At 46.9% G+C, this 21,840-nt stretch overlaps 1 protein-coding gene across 1 annotated transcript in view; it reads right to left on the bottom strand.

Annotated features, from left to right (window-relative positions):
• LOC115076168 overlaps window positions 1-21,840 on the bottom strand; it is a 190,843-nt gene that overhangs the window by 95,839 nt on the left and 73,164 nt on the right. The window lies entirely within an intron of this gene.

The raw sequence follows: 21,840 nt of genomic DNA, 5'->3' as shown, positions 1-21,840 counted from the left end.
GGGTGTACTAGGAGTTGCGATCGTGGAAGTTGTGGTCATTGTGGGCGTGGTAGTCATATTAGTTGTGGACATCATGATTGTGATTGTCATAGTTCTGGTAGTTGTGGTCTCTGTTCCTAAAATGAACACATCAGTACTATATAATTAGAGGGGATTTTGCAGATATTCATCTTTGAAAACAATTATCCTATATTCAAACCACATCTACTGTAGACTGTATCTGTCATGTACAAGAGATTATAAACTTCTTTCAAAGTGCCAATCACTGCATTTCCTAGTCTGTGCTATAGAATAGAAGTTCCCAAACCTGTACTGGGGGAGCTCTAGCCAGTCATGTTTTAAGGATATCCACAATAAATGTGCTATAGAATAGAAGTTCCCAAACCTGTACTGGGGGAGCTCTAGCCAGTCATGTTTTAAGGATATCCACAATAAATATGCATGAGATAAAATCTCCATGCTATGGAGGCCTAGTGAATGCAAATTTATCTCATGAATATTCATTGTGAATATCCTGAAAACTTGAATGGTTTGGAGTCCTCCAGGACAGGTTTGGAAACCACTGCAGTGGAACAGCCAGTGACAGCTGGTGAGATATTCAATTCAGTGGCATACCCACAGGCCGATACAGAAAAACACGCGGGAGAGCTGGCAAGCGCCCGCTCTCCCAGTGCGTGCACAGGCCACTCTCCTGGGCATGCGATTCAGGAGGGTGGACTATGCAAATTAGGGTCCGTGGTAAAAGGAGGTGCTAGGGACACTAGCGCGTCCCTAGCGCTTCCTTTTTGACAGGAGCGGCAGCTGCCAGAGGGTTTAACAGCTGACGCTCAATTTTTCTGACAGCCACGGGTTCGGAAAATGGACACCGACATAATTGAGTGTCCGTCTTCCGACCCACGGGCCGATTTTTAATTTTTTTTTTTTTTTTTTTTTACTTTTGGGGCCTCCGACTTAATATCGCTATGATATTAAGTCAGAGGGTTACAGAAAAGCAATTTTTTGTTTTTCTGTACAGTTCCCCGGCACCAGCAGAAATTAACACCAGCCTTTTGTTACAGGCGTGTCCGCCACGCCGCTGACGGGCCGAGGGTTTGGGCGCCCTCGGATACATATCGTAGGTGCGAGGTGCACGGCCGTCTCTAAAGCACGTGGTGTGAGCCCTTGGGCCACGGCGAGAGCTAGGGAGGAACCCCAGCCACACCGTGGGAGGTGAGCCGGTGCTGGCATGGTGAGCCAGGTGAGTACTGAAGCAGGGGTTAAGGAGCGGAGTCTGACCCTCAGCCGGACCTGCACGCCCATGACAACCAGCAACGCAATGTTGGTTGATGAACGGTCCTCTGACTGTTCCAAGCCCTTTCGGACTTGCCGCTGGGTAACGGCAAAGGGCGGCAGGCCGGACAGAGGACGAGGGCAGACAGAGTCCTTAGTACACGGAAGACATCTTAGACGAAGGCTAGTGCAGAGACATCAGAGGCAAGGGCTGGTGCAGAGACATGGGCACTGTCCCTCAGGGTGCCCTACTCAGCCCACCCGCGGGACTGAGTTGCAGACCACCCTGTCCCATACGCGCCCTACACAGCCCAGGAAGGCTGGTCGCGGACCACGCTGAGAACAGGAGAGCGCAGGGAAGATCCAGGCGAGAAGGAACTCCGATGCCGGGACCAATGACATCTGAAGCCCCATCGGCTGGCAGGAAGGGAAGCTCCAGAGCACAGGGACGAATCCCTCCTGTTGGCCACTCCGGGGCCCAACAGGACAGAAGGCTCAGGAGCCAGACGAAGACATAGGGCAGAACAACCGGAACTGGATCAGGAACTGGATCAGGCACAGACATCAAGGCAATAACTGGATCAGACATCAAGGCAAGTTCAGGAACAGACATCAAGGCAGAGACAGGACAAGGAGCCATCAAAGCAAGACCACAGAGGATCGGGAGAGGTTACAGGCAACTGTAGAACCCAATCCGAAGGCAAGTAGCAAGTGAAATGAGAGTCCTTTTATACTGCAGGATGTAGGCAACTCCCTGGGAGGAGTTTGCCAGGACCACCCCTTGCTGGCCCTATAACTGGGGTGGAGAGCTGCGGGCTGGCCCCTAGGGAGAAGGGCGTGGCCAACCAGGAAGTCCAAACGCAGCCAAGCAAGCCACAGGCAGGCCTCAGGAACAGCTAGGCCTCCCAGGCCCTGGAGCAAGTCCTGGATGGTGCACAGGCGAGGCCCTGGCTTCGAAGCGGCCTCCGGAGGGAAGGTTAGATACTTCCTGTAGCACAGGAACAAGGGGGATCGTAACACCTTTGGGCAGGCATTAATTTCTGAAAATAAAATGTGTGGCTTGGCTGCACATTTTACTTTCTGTATTGCGTGAGAATAACTAATAGGGCTATCAACATGCATTTGCATGTTTCGGGGGGGTTGGATGCGCGTTTTCGGCCATTTGCAACCTATTGCGTGGCAATAGACGGCAGATTGCATTTTGTTGCTTTCAAATTATCTGATGCTGTGTTCTATAGGATATTGATAAGATATATTAATCATGTGATTTTACTGATGTTAAAGATGGATGATTTGATTTTTTCAACCTGCTATCTCTTGTGTGGAGTTTACACTTACTACTGCCTAGCTAGCTTTAGCCCTTACTGTATAAGGGCTAAAGCCTTCCTGGCTTCCCAGCCAGGAAGGTGTGAAAAAGATGAGGAAGAATCTAGCGAAGCTCAAGGAATGGTCTAGAGAATGGCATCTAAGATTTAATGCTAAAAAATGCAGAGTAATAAATTTAAGATGCAAAAGTCCAAGGAATAGGTATAGTATTGAAGGTAAAATTCTAAGGATAAAAGAAGAGCGGGATCTAAAGGTGATTGTATCTGATAATCTTAAGGAGGTAAAACTGGTGGATAAATCGATGGCAAAAGCTGAAAGTTGCTTGACTGCATAGGAAGAGGAATGATCAGCAGGAAAAGAGAGGCGATATTGCCCCTGTACAGGTCTCTGGTGAGACCTCAATTGGAATACTATATACAATGCTAGAGACTGCACCTTTAACAGAATATAAATAGGATGGAGTTGGTTCAGATGGTGGCCACTAAAATAATCAGTGAATTTCATTCTAAAGCATATGGGGATAGACTTAAAGATCTAAACAAGGATACCCTAGAGGAAAGGCGAGATAGTTTTCCATGCCCAGGAGAAGTCTCTTTCAACAGAAAGGAGGCTCTACAACAAGGGAATGAAGAAGAAAGGGGATAGATTCAGGAGTAATCTGAGAAAATATTTCTTTAAAAGAGGCTGGTGGATGCATGGAACAGCCTCCCAGTGGAGGTGTTGGAGATAAAAACAGCATCTGAATTCAAGAAAACATGGGATTAAATACAGGGGATCTCTGAGGGAATGATAGGAATTGTAAGGGCTACATAAATTGGAAGGATGAGCAGAAGAGATGGGCCATATAGTCTTTTTCTGCCATCATGGTTTTTTTTTTTTAATTCTTTATTTATCAAGTTTTCAAACTTACATTACACACAAGATTTAATTTGTATTCAGAAACAATACAGAAAGCCATCGGACCTCGAGACTGCCGCCGCTCGAACTCGGTAGGAGCTGGGAGTAAGGGCCGCGCAGCCGGTGCTGGGACCCATCGGGGTAAGGCCCTCTTTACTCGCCCTAACCTCGACGGCCCAACACCGGCCACGCGACTGCCTGCATAAAATTAAAAGCGCGACCGCACCCGAACGAGGCCCCGAAAAAGACGCATCGACGACGTCACGAACCCGCGCCAGACGAAGGGATTTAAATCCCCACCTGATCTCCAGGAGTCCTTTTCTCTACGCTAGCCGAAAGCCATCGGACCTCGAGACTCCGCCGCCGCTCGAACTCGGTAGGAGCTGGGAGTAAGGGCCGCGCAGCCGGCGCTGGGACCCATCGGGGTAAGGCTCTCTTTACTTGCCCTAACCCCGACGGCCCAACACCGGCCACGCGACTGCCTGCATAAAATTAAAAGCGCGACCGCACCCGAACGAGGCCCCGAAAAAGACGCATCGACGACGTCACGAACCCGCGCCAGACGAAGGGATTTAAATCCCCACCTGATATCCAGGCGTCGCGCGACGCCAGGAGCGCGACAAAGGGGCCTGCCCCTTTGAGCGCCCCTTCGTGCGCCCTTTGTGACCCTTTTGACCCAATATAAAGCTCTGTGCATTGCCCTGCCATCAAACGTTGTTGCAACAATCTTAAAAAAAAAACAAAAACAAACAAACCACCTTGGATGCAGCCTTTGAGAGGCAACTGCTTACTTGTCTTAACCTAGATGTTGTTAGATCCAACAGTACCTAAAGCCGCTTACTTGTCTCATTTACTTATCTTACTTGCTTACTTGTATTTACCTAGATTACTTTTATGTCTTTACCTAGATTTGGTTTGATACAACAGTACCTAAAGCCTGAAGCACCTAGAGATTGAAGCATCCCTCTTATGCACGCTTCTATTTGCCCTAATTTAACTGTAACTTCACGTACTCAAACTCCCCTTTTCTTCCCTCCTCCCTCCCCCTTCCTCCCTTAATTATAGGCAAGCTACTTTGCTTCCTATTATCCCCCACTTTGTCAGCCCTCATCTACCGCAATTTACTGACTGATACACTCAATAGAGATGTGAATCGTGTCCTCGATCATCTTAACGATCGATTTCGGCTGGGAGGGGGAGGGAATCGTATTGTTGCCGTTTGGGTGTGTAAACTATCGTGAAAAATCGTTAAAATCGTGAGCCGGCACACTAAACCCCCCTAAAACCCACCCCCGACCCTTTAAATTAAATCCCCCACCCTCCCGAACCCCCCCCCAATACTTTAAATTACCTGGGGATCCGGCGGTGGTCCAGAACAGCAGCGGTCCGGAACGGCCCCCTCAATAGAATCGTGTTGTCTTCAGCCGGCGCCATTTTTCAAAATGGCCGCCGCAAAATGGCGGCGGCCATAGACAAAAACGATTCGACGGAGGTCGTTCCGGACCCCCGCTGGACTTTTGGCAAGTCTTGTGGGGGTCAGGAGGCCCCCCCAAGCTGGCCAAAAGTTTCCTGGGAGTCCAGCGGGGTTCCGGGAGCGATTTCTTGCCGCGAATCGTTTCCGTACGGAAAATGGCGTCGAGTGCAGGAGGTCGTTCAGCGGCGGTCCGGAACCCCCGCTGAACGACCTCCTGCAGTCGATCTCCTGCCGGCGCCATTTTCCGTACGAAAACGATTCGCGGCAAGAAATCGCTCCCGGAACCCCGCTGGACTCCCAGGAAACTTTTGGCCAGCTTGGGGGGGCCTCCTGACCCCCACAAGACTTGCCAAAAGTCCAGCGGGGGTCCGGAATGACCTCCTCCGTCGAATCGTTTTTGTCTATGGCCGCCGCCATTTTGCGGCGGCCATTTTGAAAAATGGCGCTGGCTGAAGACAACACGATTCTATTGAGGGGGCCGTTCCGGACCGCCGCCGTTCTGGACCACCGCCGGATCCCCAGGTAATTTAAAGCATTGGGGGGGGGGGGTTCGGGAGGGTGGGGGATTTAATTTAAAGGGTCGGGGGTGGGTTTTAGGGGGTTTTAGTGTGCCAGTTTTCCTGCCCTCCCACTTCCCCCGATTTACGATTTTTTAACGATAAATCGGGGGAATTGGTATTGTATCGTGGCCCTAACGATTTTTTGACGATTTAAAATATATCGGATGATATTTTAAATCGTCAAAAAACGATTCACATCCCTAACACTCAACAAAAAAAATACAACCTCACTTTACACAACACAAACACACAAATACACACTCACTATTTCCTGTTCAGCTTCAAAATGATAAACATCCCAACACTCAGCTACTATAGACATAGACCTACTGCACCCCATGCCATACGACAACGATCATACCTCAAAAGCATTCACACAACCATGATCTCCCCACCACTCACACAAATCATCGGCCTCACAGCACTCACACTCATCCTCTTCAATGCACAATCATTAAACAAAAAAACCTCTATACTCAACGACATCCTCTCAGACGAAACACCAGACATCTGTGCAATAACAGAAACATGGTTGAAAGACACTGACAATGTTCTCCTCAACCAGCTCCCTAACAATATATACGATATAGTCTCCATCCCCCGATTAAAAAAGAAAGGTGGAGGCATTCTCTTAGCTACCAACAAACAACTTAAACTCACACTCCAACCCATCCCCCCCTCCAGCTAAATTAGAAATTGGTTTGTTCAAAGCCCCCTCTCTACAAATCTGCCTCATTTATGCTCCCCCTGGAACTCTTAACAATAACCCTTCTTCTCTCATTGAATACATAGCTAAAAATATCTCCATCGACTCCCCAGCTATTATCCTAGGAGACTTTAATCTCCATGTCAACACAACACCCCTTAAACCTAGTTGTTCCTCCTTCCTGGAAGCCATGAAATCACTAGGATTCAAGCAAATCATAAACATGCCCACACATAAAACTGGTCACTCACTCGACCTCTTATTTAGCAACCGTCACATCGTAACTGACTCTCTATCATGCACACCCATCCCATGGTCTGACCACTATATCATAAGAACATCTAACACCCTACAAAGACCTCCACCCCTCCCAATCAGCTCTACCACTATACAATACCGAAAAACATGCAATAGAGACAAGCTTACCACAGCTCTATCCAACACCCAGTCTAACCTCGATCTATCAAATGCTGACACTGCCTTAACATCATGGAATGAATATACCCTCTCAGCTGCTAATAACATTTGCCCCCTCATTACAAAAAAACTCTCTTCTCAAAAAAATACAAAAACACCCTGGTACACTCCCACACTAAAAGACCTAAAACAAGCCCTTAGAAAAGCTGAAAAAAGTTGGTGTAAAGAACCCACACCTACTCTACTTGCACGTTACAAAACTTCGCTGCAAAGCTATAGTGAGATGATCAACAATGCTAAAAAGAATTATTACGCTGGTAAAATACACCAATTTCAATTTAATCCAAAAGTGCTATTCGAATATGTCACTTCACTTACTAACCTCACTCCAAACATCATCCCAGAAGAAGAAGCCAAAATCAAATGCGAACAACTGGCCTCTTTCTTTCAGGACAAAATTAACAAAATTATGACACGCTTCCCCCACAATTCCCACATGCCCCCATTCAATAACCTCTGTCACATAAAAGACTCTGCACCTCAGCTAACAATCTTTGAAAACACAGCAACAACTGAAATTGAATCCCTACTCAAAAAAGCTAGACCCTCCTCTCACCCTTCTGATACCATCCCCACAAAACTCCTCCTCACTGTCCCTGAACTAATAGCCAGCCCTATCTCTAACATTATCAATGCATCCATCGAATTTGGGCAAGTGCCCAACTCTCTTAAATTTGCTATCCTTAAACCCACCTTAAAAAAACCTAAGCTCGACCCATTAGACCTTGCCAATTACCGCCCTATCTCTAATCTCCCATTTATTGCTAAAATCCTAGAAAAAACTATCAACCGTCAACTTAGTGACTATTTAGAAGAACACCAAATCCTCTCTCCCTCGCAATACGGATTTCGCAAATTACATAGTACTGAAACTCTTCTCTTATCACTGTCTGATTACCTTCTCAAAAGCCTAGATAAAAATCAACCTCATCTTCTAGTGATCCTGGATATTTCAGCGGCTTTTGATACCGTTAACCACCAAATTCTCCTCCAACGCCTACACGAGATTGGAATAACTGGTACTGCCCATAATTGGTTTACATCCTACCTGTCCAACCGTAGCTATAAAGTCAAAATTGGCAACCACTTATCAAAAGAAATCCCCCTGAAGCAAGGAGTCCCTCAAGGTTCTTCACTTTCATCAACCCTTTTCAACATCTATCTTCTACCGCTTTGCCATCTCCTCGCCAACCTTAAGCTTCCACACTTTTTGTACGCTGATGATGTACAAATTCTTATTCCAGTAACGGAATCCATACCCAAAGCCCTTGAAATTTGGGACACCACTCTCGCTTCTATCAATAACCTATTAACCTCCTTACAACTTGCCCTCAACTCCACAAAAACAGAACTCATGATCATATCTCCTCCCACCCCACTACATACCTCTCCTACCTCACCTATAACTTCGACGCACATACAATTCTCCCACCAAGTCCGAGACCTAGGAGTCATTATTGACGACCAAATGACCCTCAAAAAATTTATCAGTGCAATCCTTAAAGAGTGTTTTTTCAAATTACATACACTCAAAAAATTGAAACCCTTGCTTCGCGCATCTGATTTCCGGACAGTTCTACAAGCCATGTTGTTTTCCAAAACAGATTATTGCAATTCACTCCTCCTAGGCCTACCCAAAAATGCCATCCGCCCCTTACAAATCCTACAAAATACTGCAGCCCGTATCCTTACTAACACAAACTCAATGGAACACATTACGCCAGTTTTGAAGGAGTTACACTGGCTCCCCATTCAGTCTCGCATACATTACAAGACACTAACTCTTATCCATAAAGCCCTCTACAATCCTGAAATGAAATGGTTTAATAACTCACTACAATTTCAAACTTCTATTAAACCTACCAGAAATCAATACCTCGCCACTTTACAGACCCCCTCGCCCAAACTATATAACCATGCCTCCACCAAAGCACGAGTGTTTTCCTTTGCTGGCCCTTTGTTATGGAATACCATGCCCACCGAACTGCGCCTTGAGCTATCTCCCAAAACTTTCAAGCAAAAACTCAAGACATGGTTATTCACACATGCCTATACTTGAAATATATATGTCTTTCTTCTCCTTTATATGCCCTGCATTATCTACCCAGCACCCCCTTTCTATGCACCATCTCTAATTTCCCCCATCTCTGCTTCTACTTTCAATACCCTTCCATATAACTGCTCTTAATTGCATTCGAAGCGCTATTTCCCCCCTCTTACCACCTCTAATTTAGAACTCCATCTCCTCCTAACCCTTCCCTAACCTTATACCTATTTTCCTAGAATCCCTTTACTCTCTAGCTCTGTTTAACTCAGCGCAGTTAAGTTACACCTAAATGATAGTTCTGTTTTTAAAAGCCTCTACTTGTTTATGTTCAAATACTTATATACTTACCTTTGTTAAATGTATAACGCTTGTATAACCTTTGTTAAATGTATAACGCTCCGGCGTAAGTTCCTGTTCACTGTACACCGACGTGATATCTCTGATGAGCGGCGGTATATAAAAAATTATAAATAAATAAATAAATAAATAAATAAATAATTAATACCCCATCTATTCATATCCTTCAAAATATTCAGTATCAATCCAAGGAAACATTAAGTGAACACACTGATTCTTTCAGAGCGACTCTAAAGTAATATATAAATCAAATTTATATTATACTATAAGAAAAAGTAAGTTTCTCTTCTAATTACTTTTAGCCTGATCATCAATTCCCAACAAAGATCTAAGGTGGTCAGGATTAGTGAACTGGTATTTATGCCCTTTATATTTTATAGCACATGTACATGGATATTTTAACAAGAAATGTCCCCCAGCTTCTATTACATCTTTCCTATAAGCTAAAAATTTTTTCCTTCTAACTTGCGTATCTTTAACAAAGTCTGGATATATCCAGACTTTTTGTCCGTAAAAAGTTTCCTCCCTATTCCTAAAGAAAAACTTTAAGATATTCTCTTTATCCGAGACCAGTGCGAATGTTATTATCATCGTACCACGATTTTCAATCTTTAGTTCTTCCTGAGATTTCATCAAGAAATCTGTGAGATTCATATATTTCTCCTTTTCTACATTTTACAGGCTAGCTTCCTGTTCTTTCCCTTCCTGATCTAGTTCTTTTCCTCTGATCTTTACTGTGTTCTTCAAAAAGAAGGCTCTTACAATAATAGGCATTCCTTGTTCAGGGATTTTTAATACCTGTTTAACATATGATTTAAATGATTCTATTGGACTTATTTTGTCCAGCTTCGGGAAATTTATAACTCTTAAATTTAAGACTCTAGTATGGTTTTCCAAGTATTCAATCTTTCTCTGTATTTCTGAATCTGCTTTAATTTGCAAATGCTGTATTTTCTCTACCTGCTCCACTCGTTTATCTATATCATGCATTTGTTTTTGTTGAGTATCTAATATCTCAGAGTTCTTTTTTACTACCACATTGGTCTCCTGAACTACATCTGCAAGTTTCATGATAGAAGAATCCAATTTTGCAATATAGTTCCACAATGTTTCCATTGTAACAGTTCCAGGTTTCATCTCTATATGCTTGATTTTCTTTTCTACAAGACTATTCCCTTTTAGAGAATGAGATGTAATTTGTTCTTGTTTCTTATCATTCTTTGGCATACTCCCTTGTTCCGGAGTGAATGAGTGGTCATTACTATTATCCAGTTCTGATATTGTCCGTGATGTTTGTAGACTTTCCTGGACATCTTGATTTTGTTTAGGTGTTCCTGGTAGTAATTGGGGACTAACCCCATTTTTACCAGGCGGTGATGGCATCTCAGGCGCTCCTGGACTTAACGAGATGTCCTCGGCCATAAGGGGAGATTTTCGCCCTAAATCATCCCCTACTGCGGCCCCCTCAACAGGGGTTGTTTGAAGATTGTTTAACCACTCAGGCATAAATCTTTGAGTAGATTCTATTGATATTTCAGGAGCAGGCTTAATTTTCGCCTTTCTCTTGGTATGAGGCATTATTAATGTACACTTCAATATAATCAGTCTAACCTCAGACTTATTTGAGTGGTGCTTACTTATAACAGTGGTTCCCTTGGGAGGCAAGGAGAAATTAAACTTGCCTACCTGGTGATGCTAATCTTCTCCAAAAAAAAAAAAAAGGAACAGTCCCAACAATCCAACGAATCCGGTCGAAGCCGGTCAAAGCCGCGCGCCGACGGCTGCTTCGCGCCGTAGGAGAGCCCTTAAATCCTCCACGACCGGCTCCTCCTAATGACGTGGCTGCTGTCTATTGGCTGGTAGTAATGCCGTCGGGGCCGAGCTCAGCAACCCCCGGAAGTCCAAGGCACGCAGCAGAAATCAATGAATTCAGCAAGTAATGTCCCGAATAAAGATAAGGTAATAACCTGTAGGCTGTCCCTCTCCTTGCCTCCTGCCATCATGTTTTTATGTTTCTGTAGATACTATATTGCATGTGCCGGCCAAGGCAGATCCGCGACCTGGCCCCTTCACCTCCCTTTGCCAAATCCAGCATCTAGTTCCAAGTCTCTGGCGGTGGTGGGCTGCCGGTTCCGTCCACAGGCCACCCCAGTGCCCCAGCTTCGGCTACAGGTCTCTGTGCTCCGCGACGGGCCTCTCCACGTGGCCCTGGAGAGACACCACCATTCAACGCCGCGCCCCTCCCTAGTCGCGCGCACATCATTGTTGCTTATGAAAGGCCCATGGAGGGAACTTGGCCGTGGCCCTGGATGATGACGTCACTGAAGGTCCAGTACTTAAGGCCAGGCTCAGCTCCTGATAGTCGCCTTGCAACAGGTCTCCACGCTGGTCGTGTACTTCATTGCCTCCTGGTGATTCTACTTTGTTCCTGATTTCTAGCCCTCCTTTGTATTGACTTCTTGGAACAACCTCAGCATTAACATAAGAAACATAAGAAACTGCCATGCTGGGTGAGACCAAGGGTCCATCAAGCCCAGCATACTGTTTCCAACAGAGGCCAAACCAGGCCACAAGAACCTGGCAATTACCCAAACACTAAGAAGATCCCATGCTACTGATGCAATTAATAACAGTAGCTATTCCCTAAGGAAACTTAATTAATATCAGTTAATGGACTTCTCCTTCAAGAACTTATCCAAACCTTTTTTGAACCCAGCTACACTAACTGCACTAACTACATCCTCTGGCAACAAATTCCAGAGCTTTATTTTGCATTGAGTGAAAAATAATTTTCTCCAATTAGTCTTAAATGTGCTACTTGCTAACTTCATGGAATGCCCCCTAGTCCTTCTATTATTTGAAAGTGTAAATAACTGATTCACATTTACTCATTCAAGACCTCTCGTGATCTTAAAGACCTCTATCATATCCCCCCTCAGCCGTCCTTCTCCAAGCTGAACAGCCCTAATCTCTTCAGCCTTTCCCCATAGGGGAGCTGTTCCATCCCTTTTATCATTTTGGTTGCCCTTCTCTGTACCTTCTCCATCACAACTATATCTTTTTTGAGATACGGCGACCAGAACTCTACACAGAATTCAAGGTGCGGTCTCGTCATAGAGCAATATAGAGGCATTATGACATTTTCCTGTTTTATTAACCATTCCCTTCCTAATAATGTCTAACATTCTGTTTGCTTTTTTGACTGCTGCAGCACACTGAGCCGATAATTTTAAAGTATAATCTATTATGATGCCTAGATCTTTTTCCTGGGTGGTAGCTCCTAATATGGAACCTAACATCATGTAACAACAGCAAGGGTTATGTTTCCCTATATGCAACAACTTGCACTTGTCCACATTAAATTTCATCTGCCTTTTGGATGCCCAATCTTCCAGTCTTGCAAGGTCCTCCTGTAATGTATCACAATCCACATGTGATTTAACTACTCTGAATAATTTCGTATCACACATAATTTATTGAAATGAATTGTTACCGCACTATGATGGCACACGATTAATTGTAATCTATACCACTCACTTTTTTCATTATCGTGCCTTGCTGTAAACCGTTGTGACGGTTATCTAACTTAACGACGGTATAGAAGAGCTTTTAAATAATTAAATAAATAAACCATCCACAAATTTGATAACCTCACTTGTCGTATTCCTTTCCAGATCATTTATATATATATTGAAAAACACCATCCAAGTACAGATCCCTGAGGCGCTCCACTGTTTTTACCCTTTTCCACTGAGAAAATTGACCATTTAATCCTACTCTCTGTTTCCTGTCTTTTAACCAGTTTGTAATCCAGGAAAGGACATCACCTCCTATCCCATGACTTTTTAGTTTTCTAAGAAACTTCTCATGAGGGACTTTGTCAAACGCCTTCTGAAAATCCAAATGCACTACATCTACCAGTTCACCTTTATCCACATGTTTATTAACCCTTTCAAAAAAATGAAGCAGATTTGTTAGGCAAGACTACCCTTGGGAAATCCATGTTGACTGTGTTCCATTAAACAATGTCTTTCTATATGCTCTATGAGTTTGATCTTGAAAAGTTTCCACTATTTTTCCCAGCACTGAAGTCAGGCTCACTGGTCTATAGTTGCCTGACTACACTACTGATCCTCTCCAAGCCCGGACCTCTGCTTTGCCTGACCATGCTACTGATCTTCTCCAAGCCCAGACTACTGCTTTGCCTGACTACGCTACTGATCCTCTCCAAGGCCGGACCTCTGCTTTGCCTGACCACACTACTGATCTTCTCCAAGCCCAGACCACTGCTTTGAATAACCATGCTACTGATCCTCTCCAAGCCCGGACCTCTGCATTGTCTGACTACACTATTGATCCTCTCCAAGCCCGGACCTCTGCTTTGCTCGATTATGCTACTGATCCTCTCCAAGCCTGGACCTCTGCTTTGCCTGACCACGCTGCTGATATTTTCATCGCTCAGACCTTGTTATGGTTTTGAGGTACTGGAGTGGATTCTTGGGTACTGCGGCGATGGCCACTCCCATGGGGAGGAGCCCCATGAGGAAATGCAGTACTAGGCTAGACTCGGGACAGGACACGCAAACACAGAAGATGTGTCTTTATTATACAGCTTGGAGTATACCACCAGAGGTGGCAGTAGTGAGGTGATCCAGTAGTAGCAGTCCAGGGACCCTCGGCAGAGGAGACCCGTCCCACAATGGTTGGTGTTAACAACACACGATAGTATAGGGAGTTCCGGATGCAGGTTCCCAGTGCTGAGCTGTAGATGAGACAGACTGACAATAGTTAGATTACTCACTAAGTTGGTATCTGTATAGATGGAGATCCCAGCAGGCAGAAGTAGTTGGAATGCAGGCACCAGGCAGGGAGAGCAGGCCCTTGAGGAGCGAGTACCTGATCCCACATAGGCACCTGAAAGAAAGCACAAGGCCCCCGAGGAGCGGGTACCCAAGTTAGGAGAAATACCCCGAAGGGCAGAGAGAGCTTCCAGCGGCAGCACGTATGCGGCAGAGTAGCTCAGTCCGGAGAAGACAAGCAGATCCAATCTTTGCTAACTCGAATAGTCTGGATCCGCTGCAGTTCTCCTGTTACCTCTTTGGGTTCCTGGCTCACTACCACCTTGCCAACTGGGAGTCATCTGATGGAGGCCCACCTAAAAAAACAGCCGGCAACGGTACCCAAGGGTTCAACCTGCGGGGAATGTGGGCTGGTATTGGCGAAGTTCCAGTCGGTTTCCATCTCCTGACCAGCTCTGCCTTCCGACGGTGGGGACCCGTAGGGCTTGCCCTGTGGGTAGCGTCAATCCCACCTCGGGTCAAGGGTCCACCTCTGACGCAACAGGTTGCCAAGGCAAAGGCCCTCCGGCCTCCAAGCCATTCCAGGCCTGACCCTGAAAATCCAGGAACAGCAGTGGTTCCTGGAGGTGCTGGCTTCCTCCGTCAAGCGCCTCCATGCCTGGATTGATATCCATGTGGGTCCTTCAGCACCGACGTCTGCACCAGCCAGCCCTGAGCTGTTGCCCTAGCCCTCTAGGTCTCTGATTGGTTCTACCCTCTCCACCCTGTTTTAATGGGGATCCCAGACTCTGCAGAGGGTTTATCAACCAGTGCTATACGCAGTTTGCTCTGCAGCCTTCTATCTTCCAATCTTCCAGGATGACTCACGAAGGTCACCTTCATTCTGTCTCGTCTTGAAGGCAAGGCACTGGCATGGGCCTCTCCCTTGTGGGAGCGTTCGTACTCTCTCCTTCAGGAATTGTCATGCTTCGTGACTGTCTTCCGTCGAACCTTCGACGATCCTGGGAGGCAGGCAGTGGCTAGCTCCAGCCTTCTACATTTACGGCAAGGTCAACGAGCTCTCAACAATTATACAAATCGAATTTTGGACCCTAGCCACAGAATTGGCTGGGCAAGAGGATTGCCTCCGAGCCATTTATTTGGCTGATTTGTCAACCCAACTTAAAGACGAGCTCGCAGCCCGCGAGCTACCCTTGAGGACCTTATTGATCTGGCAGGCCGCATAGACCATCGCCTCCACGAGCATCACTGTGAAGTGCAGAGCGTTCCAGTTCGCCGCCAGCAGCAGGGTCCGCTGTTAGCGGAACTCTGCCATTTACTAAAATGGAAGAACCTATGCAGCTGGGCCGAGGGTGCCTGTCTCCGGAGGAATGCCTCAGACTGAGGCATTCAGCTCTGTGCCTGAACTGTGGGGCTTCTGGCCACCACCTCCAGTCTTGACCAGTTAGCCCGGGAAACTCCCGGGCCTAAATTCAGTTGGAATCCTGAACTTGGGTGCTACTTCTCCGGCCCCTCAATTGTCTTTGCCAGTCACCCTGACTTGGGACTCTCGCTCCTTCCCAGTCTTGGCTCTAATCGATTCAGGAGCAGGTGGTAACTTCTAGGGATGTGAATCGTTTTTTGACGATTTAAAATATCGTCCGATATATTTTAAATCGTCAAAAATCGTTAGGGCCACGATACAATACCAATTCTCCCGATTTATCGTTAAAAAATCGTAAATCGGGGGAAGGGGGAGGGCAGGAAAACCGGCACACTAAAACCCCCTAAAACCCACCCCCGACCCTTTAAATTAAATCCCCCACCCTCCCGAACCCCCCCCAAATGCTTTAAATTACCTGGGGATCCAGCGGTGGTCCAGAACGGCGGCGGTCCGGAACGGCCCCCTCAATAGAATCGTGTTGTCTTCAGCCGGCGCCATTTTGCAAAATGGCCACCTCAAAATGGCGGCGGCCATAGACCAAAACAATTCGACGCAGGAGGTCGTTCCGGACCCCCGCTGGACTTTTGGCAAGTCTTGTGGGGGTCAGGAGGCCCCCCCAAGCTGGCCAAAAGTTCCTGGGAGTCCAGCGGGGTTCCGGGAGCGATTTCTTGCAGCGAATCGTTTTCGTACGGAAAATGGCGCCGGCAGGAGATCGACTGCAGGAGGTCGTTCAGCGGGGACCGCCGCTGAACGACCTCCTCGCTGGAGGGGGTGCAGGACCCCCTCCAGCGGGGGTCCTGCACCCAAACGGCAACAATACGATTCCCTCCCCCTCACAGCCGAAATCGATCGTTAAGACGATCGAGGACACGATTCACATCTCTAGTAACTTCATCCTCAAGGACACCTCCTGAGCATCTCCATTCGTACTATCAAAACACCGCTACGCATCGCCTCTGTTCACTGCGAACTGCTACCCGGAAGGATCTCCTAAGTGATGGCACCCGTCTGTCTCCTCACTGGAGCCTTACACGAAGAGGAGGTTGAATTCTTCATGCTGGAGAAATCCATCCAGTGGTCTTGGGATTGCCATGGCTTCAGCGTCACTCCCTCCAGTTTGACTGGGGAACTTTACAGCTCACCGAGTGGAGCCCAGCCTGTCATCACACCTGCCTCAAGGAGGTGGCACCTCCTCCTGCGATTCCTCTTGCAGTGACCGCCTCTGGCCTTCCGCCCCTATACGCAGATTTTGAAGATGTGTTCTCTAAGCAGAAGGCAGATATCCTTCCGCAGCTCCATACGTTCGATTGCACCATCGAGCTGTTGCCGCGAACCATGCCTCTTAGGGGTAGGACCTACCCGCTATCTGTGCCCAAAACCTGAGCAATGACTGAATCTATCCAAGAAAATCTGGCTAAGGGCTTCATCCACCTTTCTATTTTGCCTGCAGGCGAGGGCATTTTCTTCATCATGAAGAAGGATGGGTCATTAAGACTATGTATTGATTATTGCTCTACCGACAAACCTCTGCCTCGAGCCTTACCCATACAAATTCAGGAAAATGCTGAAAACTTGGCTTTTCCACCAGGCACATCCTGACTAGTTCCCTTTACCACTGCCACCTTCACCTCCTCACCTTGCAATTAACCCTCACCACCCTTAGCACTATGTTAATATGTTAATATGTAAATATCTTTAACCCTTTAGTTTCAACTTTCCAGGCTCACATATAGAGCCTCCTTCTAGCTGCAGCACCTTTGTTGCAAATTGTTAATCTTGTTGCTCCCCTTTCCCCCCTCCCTGTTTTTTGTATTTTCCACCTTTTGTTCAGATGTAAACCGATATGATGTGCCCTCTAATGCTGGTATAAAAAAAAAACTGTTAAATAAATAAATAAACAAGTAAATAAGTAAGTAAATAAATAAATAAATAAATAAATAAATATTGTGGCTTAAATGCTATAACCCACAAGGAAAATACCCTCTGCCAAAAATCACGAAATTGTTTGATCGCCTCCAGGGCACCACCATCTTTACTAAGTTGGACTTGCGAGGCGCCTATAACCTGATCCACATATGCCCTGAAGATGTCTGGAAAACGGCATTTAATACCAGGGATGGACACAGCGAATACCTTGTCATGCCTTTCGGACTTTGTAATGGCCCTGCAGTATTTCAATGCATAATAAACAAAATCCTTCGCGACCTCCTTTACACTAAGGTTGTCGCATATCGTGACGACATCCTCATCTTCTCTAAGGACTTGACCACTCACCAAGCAGACCGTCGTATGGTGCTCAAACGTCTGCGAGAAAGCAGAGTTGCTTACCTGTAACAGGTCTTCTCACAGGACAGCAGGATGTTAGTCCTCACATATGGGTGACATCATCAGGATGGAGCCCAATCACGGAACACTTTTGTCAAAGTTTATAGAACTTTGACTGGCACCTACTGGGCATGCCCAGCAATGCACTGACCCTGCATCCAGCAGAGGTCTCCCTTCAGTCTCGTTTCATAGCAAAAGTATGTGCGCAAAATAAAATAAGAAAACGTAAACGAACCCAACTTCGCGGGGTGGCGGGTGGATTTCGTGAGGACTAACATCCTGCTGTCCTGTGAGAACACCTGTTACAGGTAAGCAATTCTGCTTTCTCACAGGACAAGCAGGATGTTAGTCCTCACATATGAGTGAGTACTGAGCTGAGGATGCCTGAGCAAAGCACCAAATGCACCCAAAGACATGCAACAGGCACAGCAACAGGGGTGGAGTTTTGGTTAAGAGGGCATCCTGAAATTCTGAATGGGTTGGTGGAAGGATGTTGCGAAGTTAAACAGAAAACAAATTGAGTAGAACTAACTGTCAAAGATGGAATCCTGTGTGCCAGCCTTATCTAAGCAATAATGGGCTGCAAAAGTATGGAGAGAACTCCAGGTAGCAGCCTTACAAATTTCAGTAAGTAGCACCGAACAGAGGTGCGCTACTGATGTCACCATGGCCCTGACCGAGTGTGCTTTTACACGGTCTTGTAGCGGAATGCTTGCTTGCTGGTAGCAAAAAGAAATGCATTCTGCCAACCAGGAGGAGAGGGTCTGCTTTCCCACAGGATTTCCCAATTTGATGGTATCAAAAGAAACAAACAATTGAGTGGATTTCCTGTAGGCTGACGTGCGGTCCAGATAGAAAGCTAGAGCACGTTTGCAGTCCAAAGAATGCAGAGCCTGTTCTCCTGGGTTCAAATGGGGCCTGGGAAAAAAGGTAGGTAGGATAATAGATTGGTTAATATGAAATTCTGACACTACCTTTGGCAAAAATTTGGGGTGAGTGCAGAATTTTAGTGTAAGGTGGATAGGTAACTAATGCCTGTAATTCACTAACTCTGCGAGCGGACGTGATTGCCAGAAGAAAAACTACCTTCCAGGTGAGATAGAGGAGATAACAGGAGTGGAGAGGCTCAAACGGAGGTTTCATGAGCCATCCCAAAACCACATTAAGGTCCCAAGCAGGGGCAGGAGGGCGCAGTGGAGGTTTTAAATGGAGCAAGCCTCTCATGAACCGTGATACTAAGGGTTGCGTTGAAATGGAGACATTACCTACCCCCTTATGGTATGCAGACACTGCACTAACATGCACCCTGATAGAGGAAGTGTTTAGGCTTAACTCTGACAGGTGCCAGAGGTAGTCCAGGAACCTTGCAGTGGAACAAGTGAAGGGGTCTATGGACATGGAAGCACACCAGACTGTAAACCTCTTCCATTTAGAGTGATAAGACCTTCTAGTTGAAGGCTTTCGTGAAGCCACCAGGATTAGGGATACCGACTCTGAAAGGTTAAGAGGTTGGAGTATTAACCTTTCAACATCCAGGCTGTCAGAGACAGAGCTTGGAGGTTGAGGTTATAGAGATACCCTTTGTTCTGAGTGATTAGAAGGGGATCCTTCCCCAGAGGAATGTGTCGGCGTACTGATAGATCCTGAAGGATTGGAAACCACAGCTGGTGTGGCCAATGGACAGCTAACAGAATCATTAATCCTTTGTCCTGCCGGAGCTTCACGAGAGTCTTTGAAATGAGAGGAAGTGGAGGGTATGCATAAAGGAGACCGCTGGCCCAGGAGAGGGTGAAGGCATCTCTTGGCTGCAAGTGGTGACTGTGAATGAGAGAGCAGAAGTTGTCTACTTTGTGGTTGTGTACTGACGCAAAGAGGTCTATGTGAGGGTAGCCCAATGTTGAAATATCACATTTGCTACCGTGGGGTTGAGAGACCATTCGTGCAGATGGAAAGTGCAACTCAGCTTGTCTGCCAACACATTGTCCACTCCCGGCAAGTAGGTTGCTTTGAGGCACATCGAGCAGGAAAGGGCCCATGCCCATATCTGTGCAGCTTCCTGACACAGAAGGTAGGAGCCCGTTCCTCCTTGTTTGTTGATGTACCACATCGCAACCTGATTGTCGGTTTGAATCAGGATGGCTTTGTTTGATAGGCAATCCTGAAAGGCCTTGAGGGAATATCTGATCACCCATAGTTCCAGGAAATTTATTTGGTGTCTGGCTTCCTCTGGAGACCAGGTTCCCTGAGTCTTCAGGTCGCCTACATGTGCACCCCACCCAAGGTTGGATGCGTCTGTTGTTAAGGTGATTTGAGGATCTGGAGCCTGAAATGGAAGGCCTAGAATGAGATTGGAGTGGTGCATCCACCAGGCTAGTGACAGACGAAGCTGTTTGGTAACCTGGATAATGCTGGACATTGACTGACAAGCTTGAATCCACTGGCATTTTAAGGTCCACTGCATCACTCTCATGGCTAGGTGAGCCCTCGGAGTTACATGCACTGAGGACGCCATGTGACCCAACAGTATGAGGAAGTGACAAGCAGTTGAAGATACTCGAGACTGTAGTCGATGCGCCAGAGATGTAATGGTGAAAGCACAATTCTGGGGGAGGAAGGCTTTTGCCAACATAGGGGCGGATTTTCAGAGCCCTGCTCGCGTAAATCCGCCCAAAACCGGGCGGATTTACGCGAGCAGGGCCCTGCGCGCCGGTGAGCCTATTTTACATAGGCTCACCGGCGCGCGCAGAACCCCGGGACTCGCGTAAGTCCCGGGGTTTTCGGAGTGGGCGTGTCGGGAGGCGTGTCGGGGGGCGGGGCCGGAGCGCGCGGCGTTGCGGGGGCGTGTCGGCAGCGTTTTGGGGGCGGGTACGGGGGCGTGGCTACGGCCCGGGGGCGTGGCCGCGCCCTCCGTACCCGCCCCCAGGTCGTGGCCCGGCGCGCAGGAGGCCCGCTGGCGCGCGGGGATTTACGCCTCCCTCCGGGAGGCGTAAATCCCCCGACAAAGGTAGGATGGGGGTTTAGACAGGGCCGGGCGGGTGGGTTAGGTAGGGGAAGGGAGGGGAAGGTGAGGGGAGGGCAAAGGAAAGTTCCCTTCTAGGCCGCTCCGATTTCGGAGCGGCCTAGGAGGGAACGGGGGTAGGCAGCGCGGCTCGGCGCGCGCAGGCTATACGAAATCGATAGCCTTGCGCGCGCCGATCCAGGATTTTAGCCGATACACGCGACTACGCGCGTATCTACTAAAATCCAGCATACTTTTGTTTGCGCCTGGAGCGCAAACAAAAGTAGGCTGTTCGCGCTCGTCTGAAAATCTACCCCATAGTGTTTAGGTCGGCCCCTATAAAGGATAGGGTTTGGGATGGAACTATCTTGGATTTGGGATAGTTGTACCTGAAGACTGGAGGATAGCAAATGTAACCCCAATATTTAAAAAGGGCTCCAGGGGCGATCCGGGAAACTACAGACCGGTTAGCCTGACTTCAGTGCCAGGAAAAATAGTGGAAAGTGTTCTAAACATCAAAATCACAGAACATATAGAAAGACATGGTTTAATGGAACAAAGTCAGCATGGCTTTACCCAGGGCAAGTCTTGCCTCACAAATCTGCTTCACTTTTTTGAAGGAGTTAATAAACATGTGGATAAAGGTGAACCAGTAGATATAGTATACTTGGATTTTCAGAAGGCGTTTGACAAAGTTCCTCATGGGAGGCTTCTAGGAAAAGTAAAAAGTCATGGGATAGGTGGCGATGTCCTTTCGTGGATTGCAAACTGGCTAAAAGACAGGAAACAGAGAGTAGGATTGAATGGGCAATTTTCTCAGTGGAAGGGAGTGGACAGTGGAGTGCCTCAGGGATCTGTATTGGAACCCTTACTGTTCAATATATTTATAAATGATCTGGAAAGAAATACGATGAGTGAGATAATCAAATTTGCAGATGACACAAAATTGTTCAGAGTAGTTAAATCACAAGCAGATTGTGATAAATTGCAGGAAGACCTTGTGAGACTGGAAAATTGGGCATCCAAATGGCAGATGAAATTTAATGTGGATAAGTGCAAGGTGATGCATATAGGGAAAAATAACCCATGCTATAATTACACAATGTTGGGTTCCATATTAGGTGCTACAACCCAAGAAAGAGATCTAGGTGTCATAGTGGATAACACATTGAAATCGTCGGT

This window comes from Rhinatrema bivittatum, chromosome 14 (genome assembly GCF_901001135.1).
Source record: "Rhinatrema bivittatum chromosome 14, aRhiBiv1.1, whole genome shotgun sequence".
NCBI lineage: Eukaryota > Metazoa > Chordata > Amphibia > Gymnophiona > Rhinatrematidae > Rhinatrema > Rhinatrema bivittatum.
Note: the sequence above shows the minus strand (reverse complement) of the source record. Positions and strands in the feature narration are given on the sequence as shown.